The sequence below is a fragment of the Ambystoma mexicanum genome, chromosome 1q (assembly GCF_040938575.1).
Source record: "Ambystoma mexicanum isolate Mex_15411 chromosome 1q, UKY_AmexF1_1, whole genome shotgun sequence".
Taxonomy (NCBI): domain Eukaryota; kingdom Metazoa; phylum Chordata; class Amphibia; order Caudata; family Ambystomatidae; genus Ambystoma; species Ambystoma mexicanum.
This window is the reverse complement of record NC_090922.1, coordinates 552627661-552638974: the sequence shown is the minus strand read 5'-3', so window position 1 is coordinate 552638974 and position 11314 is coordinate 552627661.

Here is an 11314-nt window from a genome sequence, read left to right as displayed (position 1 = left end):
TATAGTTGATAAGGGAGCGGAATCAAAGATTGTATCTCGCAATACAGTGTCTAAAAAGAGAAAGCGCAATTTGACTGCATGTGCTAGACAGTGCATGGAGAAGGGTGAAAAATCTGATGTTTTTGCCACACTCTATAATCTAGAAAGTGTTCCTGAGAAAAATGTTTTTATTGAAGGACTGGGAATTAATTTATCCGTAATGTGGAACAGACTGAATGATGCAGATCTCCCACAAGGGTTGAGGGATCTGAATGTTTTAGCATATTCAAGAGATACTGCAGAGAAAGTATATGAGCAAGTCGAGAGAGTTTTTCAGTATAGAAGGGAGCTAGAAATGTTGCAGAATGAAGAAATTGATGGTGATAGTCTGGGCGCTATTTTCGTACAGAAACGGTTGCTTCCTCTTTGTAAATCGATGAATGAGGAAGCACGAATTTGCACAAGAGATGCGATAAAATGGATTTCAGATATGTCGATATCTCCCGTAGAGGTATATGACACATATAGTCAGTATACTCCAGAAATGCAGAGGAAAGTGATACAGGTTATGGTAGAATACCTGCAGGATGAATGTATAAAAAGAAAGATTTGTTGTCCTGCAGAATTATTGAATATCTGTAAGAGAGCTTTTTCGTCTGACACTCCTTCAGCTGCTTTACCGCTCGATTTAGCTCTGTTGCTCAGTAAGCGTTCAGCGTTGCCTACTACTCAGTTGCCTATGAGAGAGGTTCCTCCAAAATGTGTTCCAAAAGTGGAGGTTCCATCTAATGCCGCAACAGGAACAGCTGCTTATGACATTCCTGCACATTATGTATCATAGTTTGTTCACGTCCTGTTCTGAAGACAGGAAGTGAACACTGTTAGACAAACCATCCCAGATATTAGAAAGAATCCGACAGGGTTCTATAAAAAGATAGAATCTGTCTTGCTTGTCAGTATTTACTCTGAGTGATATAGATTTGTTATTTCCTGTGCTCCTACCCATTGATTTGTGGAAACAGATTAGGACAGTATATGATGTACCAGGGTTAGGGGACACATGGGATAATATGGCTAGACAAGAAAGAGATAGACCAGCTGGTGAGAGACCGCCACAGGTAATACTGACTTTGCCTGATAGAATAGTGACAAAACTGAAAGCCTTATTTCCTGAGAGAAAGATTTTCTGGGACAAACGTACTGCTTGTGTCCAAGGAAAGTCTGAGGGTGCTACCGAATACTTTAATCGGTTTGAACAAGTGTTTTCAGATTTCAGTGGACAAGATTTAAGCACAGAGTCTAGAAAGCGACTATTTGTAGACAAATTTGTGCGTGCATTGTTACCCGAAATCCAGTCGCAAATTATGACTTCCGAGAGCGCTTGGCAAGCTAAGCCTCAATCTGAAGTGTTGCATATGGCTCAGTATTATGAGAACCAAGTCAATAACGAAAAAGAGAGGATTGAGAAGAAAAAGGGAGACTTGAAAAGTAAGGTTTTGTTGTAACAAATTGTCAGAGGTCCTAGAGGGGGTATTACACAGTTTAGGGGACAGTATGTTCCACAAGGTAATGTGCCGTTGGGTCCTGTACACGTGAACCAATGTGCTTATTGCAGACAAAAAGGTCATTGGCGAGCACAATGCCCGATCCTCCAGCAGAGGTCGAATAACACATATGGTATCATGGGTAGACGATCCAGAGGCCGCTCTGGGGCAGGGTTCCTGGTAGAAGCCAGTTTTCTAAGAATTCATAGCCTTTTCCAGAAGACAATCAGTCACCGAGTGTGGATAATAGAAATATTTGTGATCATCCTTCTACTGCATATTTCTCTGAAGATCTTCCTTTTGATGATATATTGTTTTGATAGGATTGCCCGAAGCAGGGTTTGGAACCGACGCCTATTCCCATTAATCAGAAAGGTCCCTACGTTGAAATGATAGTGGGAAATAGGAAACATCTATTCTTGATAGATACAGGAGCACAGAAGTGTTCCATTGACTATTCACAGGTTCCAAACATTCCACTGTCAGGGCAAACCAATATTTCTGTAGGGTTTTCTGGTACACCAGTGGTTGGTCCGGTTTCTTTGCCGGTATCGATTACGCTGGTTCCATTCACGGATCACTGTATGTTTCTTTTGACATCGAACTGTGGTGAGAATTTGCTGGGGTTGAATCTACTGAAGGAATTACATGCAGTAATTCATTGTTCTTCGGATGGAATGCATTTGACGATTTCACCACAGCAATTTTCTGCCTCACAGTTCCTGACTAGACCTTTGCCGCCGGAATTTAGTGACGTTCTGGAGTGTTTATGGGCAATTGATGAAAATGATGTTGGTGTTTTACAGATTGAGCCTGTTAAAATCATTTTGAAACCTGGAGTAAATTTGCCACATATTCCTCAGTATAAGATTTCCGTTGATGGTGAGCAAGCTTTGAAATGTATAGTTTCCGATTTTGTACACCGTGGGGTTATTGAGGAAATTGCCGCTAGTTGTGCAATAGTCCGATTTTGTCTGTGTATAAGAAAGGAGATAATGCAATTCCTTTTCGTTTTATCATTGATTTACGCGCTATTAATAAGATTGTTGCTCCACAATTTCCTATTGTGCCTGATGTAACAACGATATTAACTATGATTCCAGCTTCTGCTACTCATTTTAGTGTCGTAGATGTTAAGAATGCTTTCTTTAGCATTCCTATACACAAGGATAGTAGATACCTGTTTGCGTTCACCCTAGGGGGAACGCTTGTTTACATTCACCCGTCCACCAGAAGGGTACACGGAAAGCCCAAGCATTTACAGTAGGGCTTTGAAAGAGCAGCTTGACACACTCGAGTTGCCCACTACTTGTACATTGCTTCAGTATGTAGATGATCTTCTTTTAGCTGCTGATTCAGAAAGTGCCTGTAAGGAGGGCACTGTGTTGTTGCTTATTCACCTAGCAAAACATGGACATACAGCTTCACTGAAAAAGTTTCAATATTGTCAACAGGAGGTCGCCTATTTAGGCTTTCTCCTGTCAAAGGAGGGAAGAAGGTTGATGCCTGAACGGATTAAAATCATTTCTAGCATTTTTGTCCCAAATACACAGAAGGAAGTCAGAGCCTTGATAGGAATGGTTTCTTACTGTATGCAGTGGATCCCCAATTTCTCACTAGTGATTAGAACAATGTTGGCGTTGACAAAGAAGGGCATTTCTTTGCCATTGCCATGGAACACCAGAAAGCTTTTCATCTGCTCAAGACTGCACTGTGTTCAGCACCAGTTTTGGGCACACCAAATTATGAAAAGGCCTTCGAGTTGTATGTGCATGAACGTGATGGATGTGCTTTGGTTGTATTAACGCAGGAACATGGAGGGAAGAATAGGCTGTGCGGTTACTTTTCTTCCGCCCTAGATCCTGTTGCATGCGCTTTGCCGAGATGTCTGAGAGCTGTTGCTGCTGCTTCTGCGTCTGTAAAACAGAGCGAGGGTATCGTCCTAGGCCATGCTTTAACCTTGTTGGTACCTCACTCTGTAGATTTTCTATTAAATAGAATGTAAACACAACACCTCACTTCCGCACTATTAACGAGATATGAATTGATCTTGTTTGCACCGCATATACAAATTAAAAGGTGTTGTGTATTGTATCCGGCTGAACTTTTACCTTTCCTGCAAGGTACTGCTTGCAGTGACGAAATGTCACATGACTGCGTTTACACCACAGAACAAGAAACTAAAGGCAGGATTGATCTGAAAGATACACCTTTGAACGACCCACAAGGGGAGCTGTTTTGCGATGGCTCCTGCTTCAAACTTCTAGATGGTACATCCACGGCTGCTTATGCCATCACTACACTAAGCACGATTGTGGAAACCAAAAGAATCTCATATAAATCTGCGCAGGCCGCAGAGATTATTGCATTGACTCGAGCTTGTGAACTTTCCGAAGGGCTTAGAGTAAACATATATACTGATAGTATGCTTTGGGGTAGTTCAAAACTTCGGTAGATTTTGGGCAGAACAAGGTTTCTTGACCTCACATGGAACGAAGATTCAATATGGCTCATTGATAGTGCGGTTACTTTCAGCGCTTGCACTTCCCACTCAGTTAGCAATCATGAAATGCGCATCAGAAAATCATAAGTGATGTAGGAAAAGGGAACGCTTTTGCTACCGAGATAGCCAAACAAACTGATACTGATTTCTATTCAGATATGTACACTACAAGGAAAGCCAAAAATGTCTGTCCCATAGATGAAGGTATTAAATCTGTAAAGAATATCCAAGTCGATGCCACTTCAGAGGAAACTAAGCAATGGGCTGAGGGCTTGGTGAGGTTGGATGATGATGGGTGTTGGGTGGATAAGTTAGAGGGAAAATGGATGCTGCCAGATGCGTACATTACTATGATGGTCGCATTGGCTCATTGCCCCACCCACATCTTTGCCAGGAAGATTTGCAAAATGTTAGAAAGTGTTTGGGTGAACGATAACATCCCGAAAACAGCTGTGCGTTTTGTCCAGAGTTCCATGATCTGTCTACAGCACAATATGGCGAAGGGCACATCGACACCAAGGGGTAGTTTTGGTCCACATTCTGTTCCCTTTGAAGTGATCCACTTTGACTTTATTGAAATGGAGCGTTGTAATCATTTTAAATTTGCTTTGGTTGTTATTTGTGCCTTTAGTAAATGAGTTGAAGCCTTTCCTGTAAAAAATGCCACAGCAATGACAAAGGCGAAAACCATGCTTAAGGAATATTTTCCTAGGTTTGGTTTGCCAAGGGTCATTTGGTCGGACAATGGTCCACATTTTATCGCTGCTGTAATTCTGCAGATATGTGCAGGATTACAGATCAATAAACGGTTCCATTCGGCTTGACATGCTCAGAGTGCTTGATTGGTAGAGTCACACAATGGATGGAATTTTAAAGAACAAGCTTGCTAAGACGTGTGCCAGCACCAATTTGAAATGGCTGGACGCCTTACCGATAGTGTTACTGTCAATGCGTACCACCCTACAGACTAAGACTGGGCTCTCCCCATATGAGGTGGTAATGGGTAGGCCAGCTAACATTTGGAACCTCCCAAAACCCAGGGCTCTGAGGGACATTGAGCATGTACTTCTCTCCGATTATTGTGACGGTTAACTAAAAATCTGTATTTGATTTACCAACAGGTGCGAGAAGCCCTCCCAGCACAATACGAGGGGCCAGGTCATAGCATCCGACCTGGGGAGTGGGTGCTCGTTATGGCATTTGAAAGAGCATCCTGTCTCGCACCGCGGTGGAGAGGGCCCCACCAGGTCCTCCTGGCCACACAGGCAGCGATTCGGGTGGAGGGCAAGAAGCACTGGATACATGCGTCACATGTCAAGAGGATACCCTTCCCTTTGCCACACGACAAAGAAGATACGGAGACACTTACCTGCTCTGCTTCCAACGATCACTCAGCATTGAGCAGTACTGACAGTGCTTTGGAGACACTCCCTGAACCCATGGGGCCTGGGGAAACAGCTGCTTTATCTCCACACTCTCCTGCAGATCCATTTGCATCTCTGTCTGGTTCTGCTGCAAATTCATCACTTCCATCAGGAAGCAACGACGAACGGTTCGCAGATCACACTGGACCAGGAGTCACAAGGTACAATCTGCGACCACAGAGCTAGACTTACTGCACGATTCGGCTGTGCCAACAGGAAAATAATCACAGGGCTTGTCTTTTGCCCTATCTTTTGCATCAGAAGGAAAGTTGTTGTCTGGGGATAGGAAAAGACTAAGAAAACACGTGATCTGGAGATCACCAGCAAAACGGACTACAGTGATTTTGTTTCAAAGGAACAATGCCTGTTATCGCCTCTACCCGTACGGAACAAATAAGTGACTGTGTGGCTAGCAAAGAAAATCGACGATCGAATACATGGTCTTTCAAAACGTATTGTTTACTTGTAATCATGTTAACCCGTTTCACAATAGTAATTGCCTTAGGATTTTGGTATATGGAAGAAGTACATCCAGTCGAAACATTTTTGCCTACTGAAAATGTACCCACTGTATCTACACCTATCGTGCATCTGCGCACTCTATCTCCTAGAGACTCTCGACACAGACAGAGTTACCACAATAACACACTACTGCTTATAATGAATGCAACACATGCCATTTTGAACAGGTCTAACTGTTAGGTCTGCTCTCATTTACTGCAACATGGAGACAATGGGTTGGGCTGGTATTTTCATCCTTTGACCAGTGAAGACAGACCTTTGTATGTAGGCGAACCTGTCTACTTCATTTGCGGTAATGAAGCTTTCCCATGGCTACCTAGGGATTGGCAGGGAACCTGTTATTTAGGAATCCTGTTGCCAGGGGTATTTATAGCTAGTACCACAGAAATCTCTAGGGCTCATCCAAGACGGGACAAGAATGGATATACTTTGTCACAAGTTCTGGGTGACTTAGCGAAATCCTTTGTACCTTTTTGGGGGCAAATGCTGAATTCCGAGGATATCAGGAGACTAACTAGCGAGAGTACTGGAGAAAACCATCAACCAGACCACTAACATACTCTATAACATGACTCTAGAGCAAAAGGCAATCAGGTTACTGGCACTACAGAATCGGATGGCATTAGACGTCTTCCTGGCTGAGCGTGGTGGAGTATGCAAATTAGTGGGGCCCGCTTGTTGCGTTTTCGTACCGGATTCCTCCCAAACCATCTTTAAGGCTATACAACATTTGCATGTCCTTAGTTCAGAAGTGCATGTTCCCGAGGGAAATTGGGATCTTAGCGCTTGGTTCTGGGACTTCTTATGATCTTGGGGATGGAAGCTTCTTTCAGTCTTATTGATTATTCTGGGTATTCTGTTGTTCTGCTGTTGCTGTATACAATGCCTTCCTGCCATATGTTCAATGTTAGGGGGATGTTGTGCACAGACTATGGGAACATTAGGGTCAAAGTTACGCTCATCGGAAAGAGTGACCAAAAAATTTGTGTTGAAAGAAATTTCTGTTACAGACCTCGTGGCGATTGAAATCTCTGACGAATGTGATTCAGGTTGTATGGACATTGAGACGTGGAGTTACTTGTAAAGTGACTAGTTGTATTTTAGTGCTTGGCTTAGGCCAAAAGGAGGGTTTGTTAAATGGGTAATCATATCGTGCCTCCTTTTCTCATTATATTGGCCTAAGCCTAGTCACTCTGTGAACAAAACCACGTTGCAAAGTTCCGATTTCGCCGCCATTTTAGAACCATCTGCCATTTTGATTTCTGTTTGTGGGATTCTCTGTTCTAAAATGGTGGACTGTGTTTCTAACCTGCAACCAAGCCTTCCCGACCTTTGAGTTCTGTTAATGGTTAGACTGTCCAGGGGCCCACTGTTTAGACTAGGTAACGAGACCTTGCACCAAGCATGACTTGTTGTCCTAGGATTGTCAGCACTAATAAGCCTCATCCACGAATACACATCGAGGACAATGTTATATAAATGTCAAGCGTGGACACTGGCAGAACTACATTGTGAGGGGATATGTACTAAGGCTCACTGCGAAATCCAGAAATACACTTCGCCATTGTAACTTGTTGGAAACACAAACCTATGTCATCCATGTGCATATTATTGCATGAGCTATATGTGAACTCGGCACAAACTCTAGAACGCAGATTATTAACATGCTGAGGGGCTGTACATTTTTGTAAGAAATGTATAAAAACCTGAATGTTTAGATGTCCAGCACTCTCCCTCCTCACTCTGACGGGCTGGTACTCATTGTGGGGTGTCGAGAGCCAGATAGCTATCTGTATCAGATCTGTGTTTCTTCGTAACTGCGCAGTATTAAAGATCTGTGACTCTTTATAGCCCGTGTTTGGTGTATTTCCTTTTGTGGTACTCAGCCTCGATATTTCTTTGCTTTTACAACCTTAACTGCGGTTACCAGTGAGGCTGCAACGCAAAGGACAAATCAGACAAGGTTAGTGCAGTTCTAGCAAGGACTCTGGGCTCAGCCCTCCATCCAGCAGCTTACCTGGGTGCTCTCCCACCGCTTTTGTGTCCTGGTGCATCCTCTGTGGTACACTTCACATTCACACCATGCAAAACCACATCTTCAGAACAAAGAGAAAGGGAAGAAGCTTGTGATAGTCAGTTGGCTCCTCTCAAAAAGAGGGATTCAGGAGTAAGACATTATCTATCAGAGAAAGTCAACACTGACCTGATCAGAGGAGCTGTTATCTAATGCAAACAAAGACTTCCCTTAGGATATCCAGCCCCTGATGATATAGACCGGGAGCTTTGAACCCCAAAGGGAACCCCTAAATACGGAAGAAAACACTTGTGCTGCTGCTGAGGTGACCAGAAGTCAATGCGTGATGAACAAAGCCTGGATTCACAGCAGTGAAGAATCCAAACAGCTTCAGAGTAGCTGGAAGGCACGGTGAGCATCGCATAGGTGGGAAGGCAGCAGCAATATTATAGTAGCTGTGGTGGAATTGCTGAATTTCAAGGCAAGGAGCTCGAGCCAGGAAAGCATTCCAGAGAGGAGAACCAGGGAGATGACTAGGAAACCACATGAACCAGGGACTTGGCGAAAATAAGGTACATTTCTCCCAGGGAAAATATGGTAGCAGAGAAGGAAAAATCGCGGGTAAGCAAAAGGCAGGCAAAGTCACAGTAACAGCGTTGGTGCTTCGAGAGAAGCAGGTTGCAGCACTTACTGGTCCAAAGGACTTAATGTAGACCTCAGGATCGAACCTGCGGTAGTGGGAGAATTAGCTGGTGCCATTTTGGAAAAGGCTAGAGTTTTGCATGCAATGCATTTTGCCAGAGCAATGTGGCTCCAAGTTGGAATTCCAAGGGTTGTACAGTAGGCAAGCCTTCTCCATCTGCTCCACAATGACCATGAAGGGAAATGTGTCTGACATGCTGATTAGTCAATGGACAGTTTATCTATACGCAAACGGACCAAGGTGCACTTAACCCTCTGTTGTTGCATTAAAGTCCAGCAATCGGACCGCGAGGCACGGGATATTTTGAATCTACACAAGCACACTAAAGGAAAAAAAAATACATATTGGCCAAATTTGGGGTCTAATTTTGAAAATATTGCTCAAGTTTACAAACAGATAGCAACAGAACACAGCATCATTCCTCTAGGGTAACACTTAACTCTTCAAGAATCCTACACTTGCACCTCCTGATGAACCGCGAGACGGAATGGCGGGGAAACACCTGTTGGGGAGCAAATAAATAGAACAATGTTGAGTTAAGCTAATTCAATAGATGTGTGATTTGAGGAAAAAAATGAGAGAATCTATCAGGTCAATGAGAACTGATGAAAAACAATGTTGAATGAAGTTAATTCAATAGTCAAGTAGACAGGAAAAACAAACATTTTAATCATATCAATTGAATGAAGAGAATTCAACCATTGAGCACTTCAAATAAATTTAGAGGAACCAACTAAATAACGTTTATCGTCATCATTTTGCACAATCTAACATAACAAGAGTCATAAGTCATAGCTCAACTTAATTGGATTCTCAAGCAATGAGTTCCCATAGTCTCTTTACTGCCATCCAGTGCAAAGCAACCATGATTATGTTCTTATGTAAGAATTCTGCATGTATTGATGTAGCCAGCTGAGAAATATATGGACACAGCCAGCATGAACATGTGTTTATTCTGGCATATATTGTGGGCAAAGGCATCATGAGAATGTGTTGGGAAATGCTCCTGTGCATTGTTGATGACTTGTAATTTGTAAATTGTAATAGTTTATTTGTAAAGCACTTATACACAAGTGAAGTGCTTCAAAGCGCTTCAAGGCAGGAAGGGAACAAGGGAGTACAGTAGTCATTCTTAGGCCTTGAGGTTTCCAAATTATCTAACAAAATCAACTAGCATAATAGTCCTGAGGCATTTCTACAAGTGCAAGTGCATGACAGGAGAGAAGGAGAGAAGGTGGGGTGGAGGGAAGAGCATACAGTCAATAGTCCACTGTACTAGGCCTAACAATGTGTCAGGTAGTACAAGTGCATGGGAAACGTATGGAAAGAAGGTGGGGTCTGGGGGAAAAAACATACAGAGCAATAAACTACCGTACTAGGCCTGGCATCATTCATATTGATTGATGGAAGGTCATCATCAATAATGCTCCTATGCACAAGTATTTCATGCACAACCATGCTAGTGAGGGGAGACAAAGGGAGGACGAACGATCCTTGCTAGGTCTAGTGCATTCAAGGTTGTGCAGGTGTGCAGACAGGAAATGAGAGGGAGGGGAGGGGAACAAGTGCAAGCAGACCATCAGGGGCCTGGGTTACACGCAGAGAGGTTGCCCCTCACATGGAGCGTATTCCGAGTGCAGTAGTGCAAGGCAGAGTGCAGAGGCCCAGAGGTAAGTGTAGAACTGGCAGGGGAGCCTGGGACTTGTGAGGCTCTAGAGGTGCACCAGGCGTCCAGTCAGCAAACCTGTGCAGAATTGTGGGGGATAAAGGATGAGGGAAGCAGGAGACAGGAGAAAGGAGGTTAGCAGGGGAGAGAGAGAGAGAGAAAGAGTAAGAGAAGAGGAAAGTATTGAGGAGTTTGCAGAACTTGAGGAGGTCTGGCTCAAGATGGAGAGTGGCAGGGAGGCTGTTCCTGAGGCAGGCACCTGCAGAGGATAATGTTCTACTCCCAAATCTCTCTTTGGAGAAAAGTCTCACCCACAGAGAGTTGGAGGAGGCTGAGCGGAGGGCTCTGCAAGGAGAGTATTTAGGAAGAGATAATTGTAGGTAGTGTGGGCCCAGGCTCCAGAGAGCCTTGTGGACTATGCAGAGGGACTTGAACTTGATCCTTGCAGCCACTGGGAGCCAGTATAGGGATTTCAGCACCAGAGAGATGCGGTCCCTGGGATTGAGACGAAGGATAAGTCTTGCGGTTCTGTTCTGGATAAGTTGAAGCGGTCGGAGAGTAGAAGTAGGAAGATTGAGGAAGAGACAGTTGCATCAACTGGATTTTTTCATGAATTGCACTACAAAACCAATTTAAAACTGTCATGTTTTTTACACAATTTTTCTTTATTCAACCAAACACCAGCATATTTGTGAGACATATTTGCTCCACTCCAATTAAAAAATGTACCATCCACCACAGTCTTGTCATTTCTTGGCCTGTGGGCTTTATGGGCCCGCGGTTTGCCTATGCTACCCATATAGACCAGCCACCACTGTTTGAGAATAAAAGCAAGAGTTGTGCTTAGGGTAGGATTGGAGGATTTTCTGACTTCTATTAAGTCGAGAGGCATCATCCTACAGTGGCTATCAATGGTGCTAACAATGTTTGCCAACTCAACTTCAGAGCCATCGGAAGTC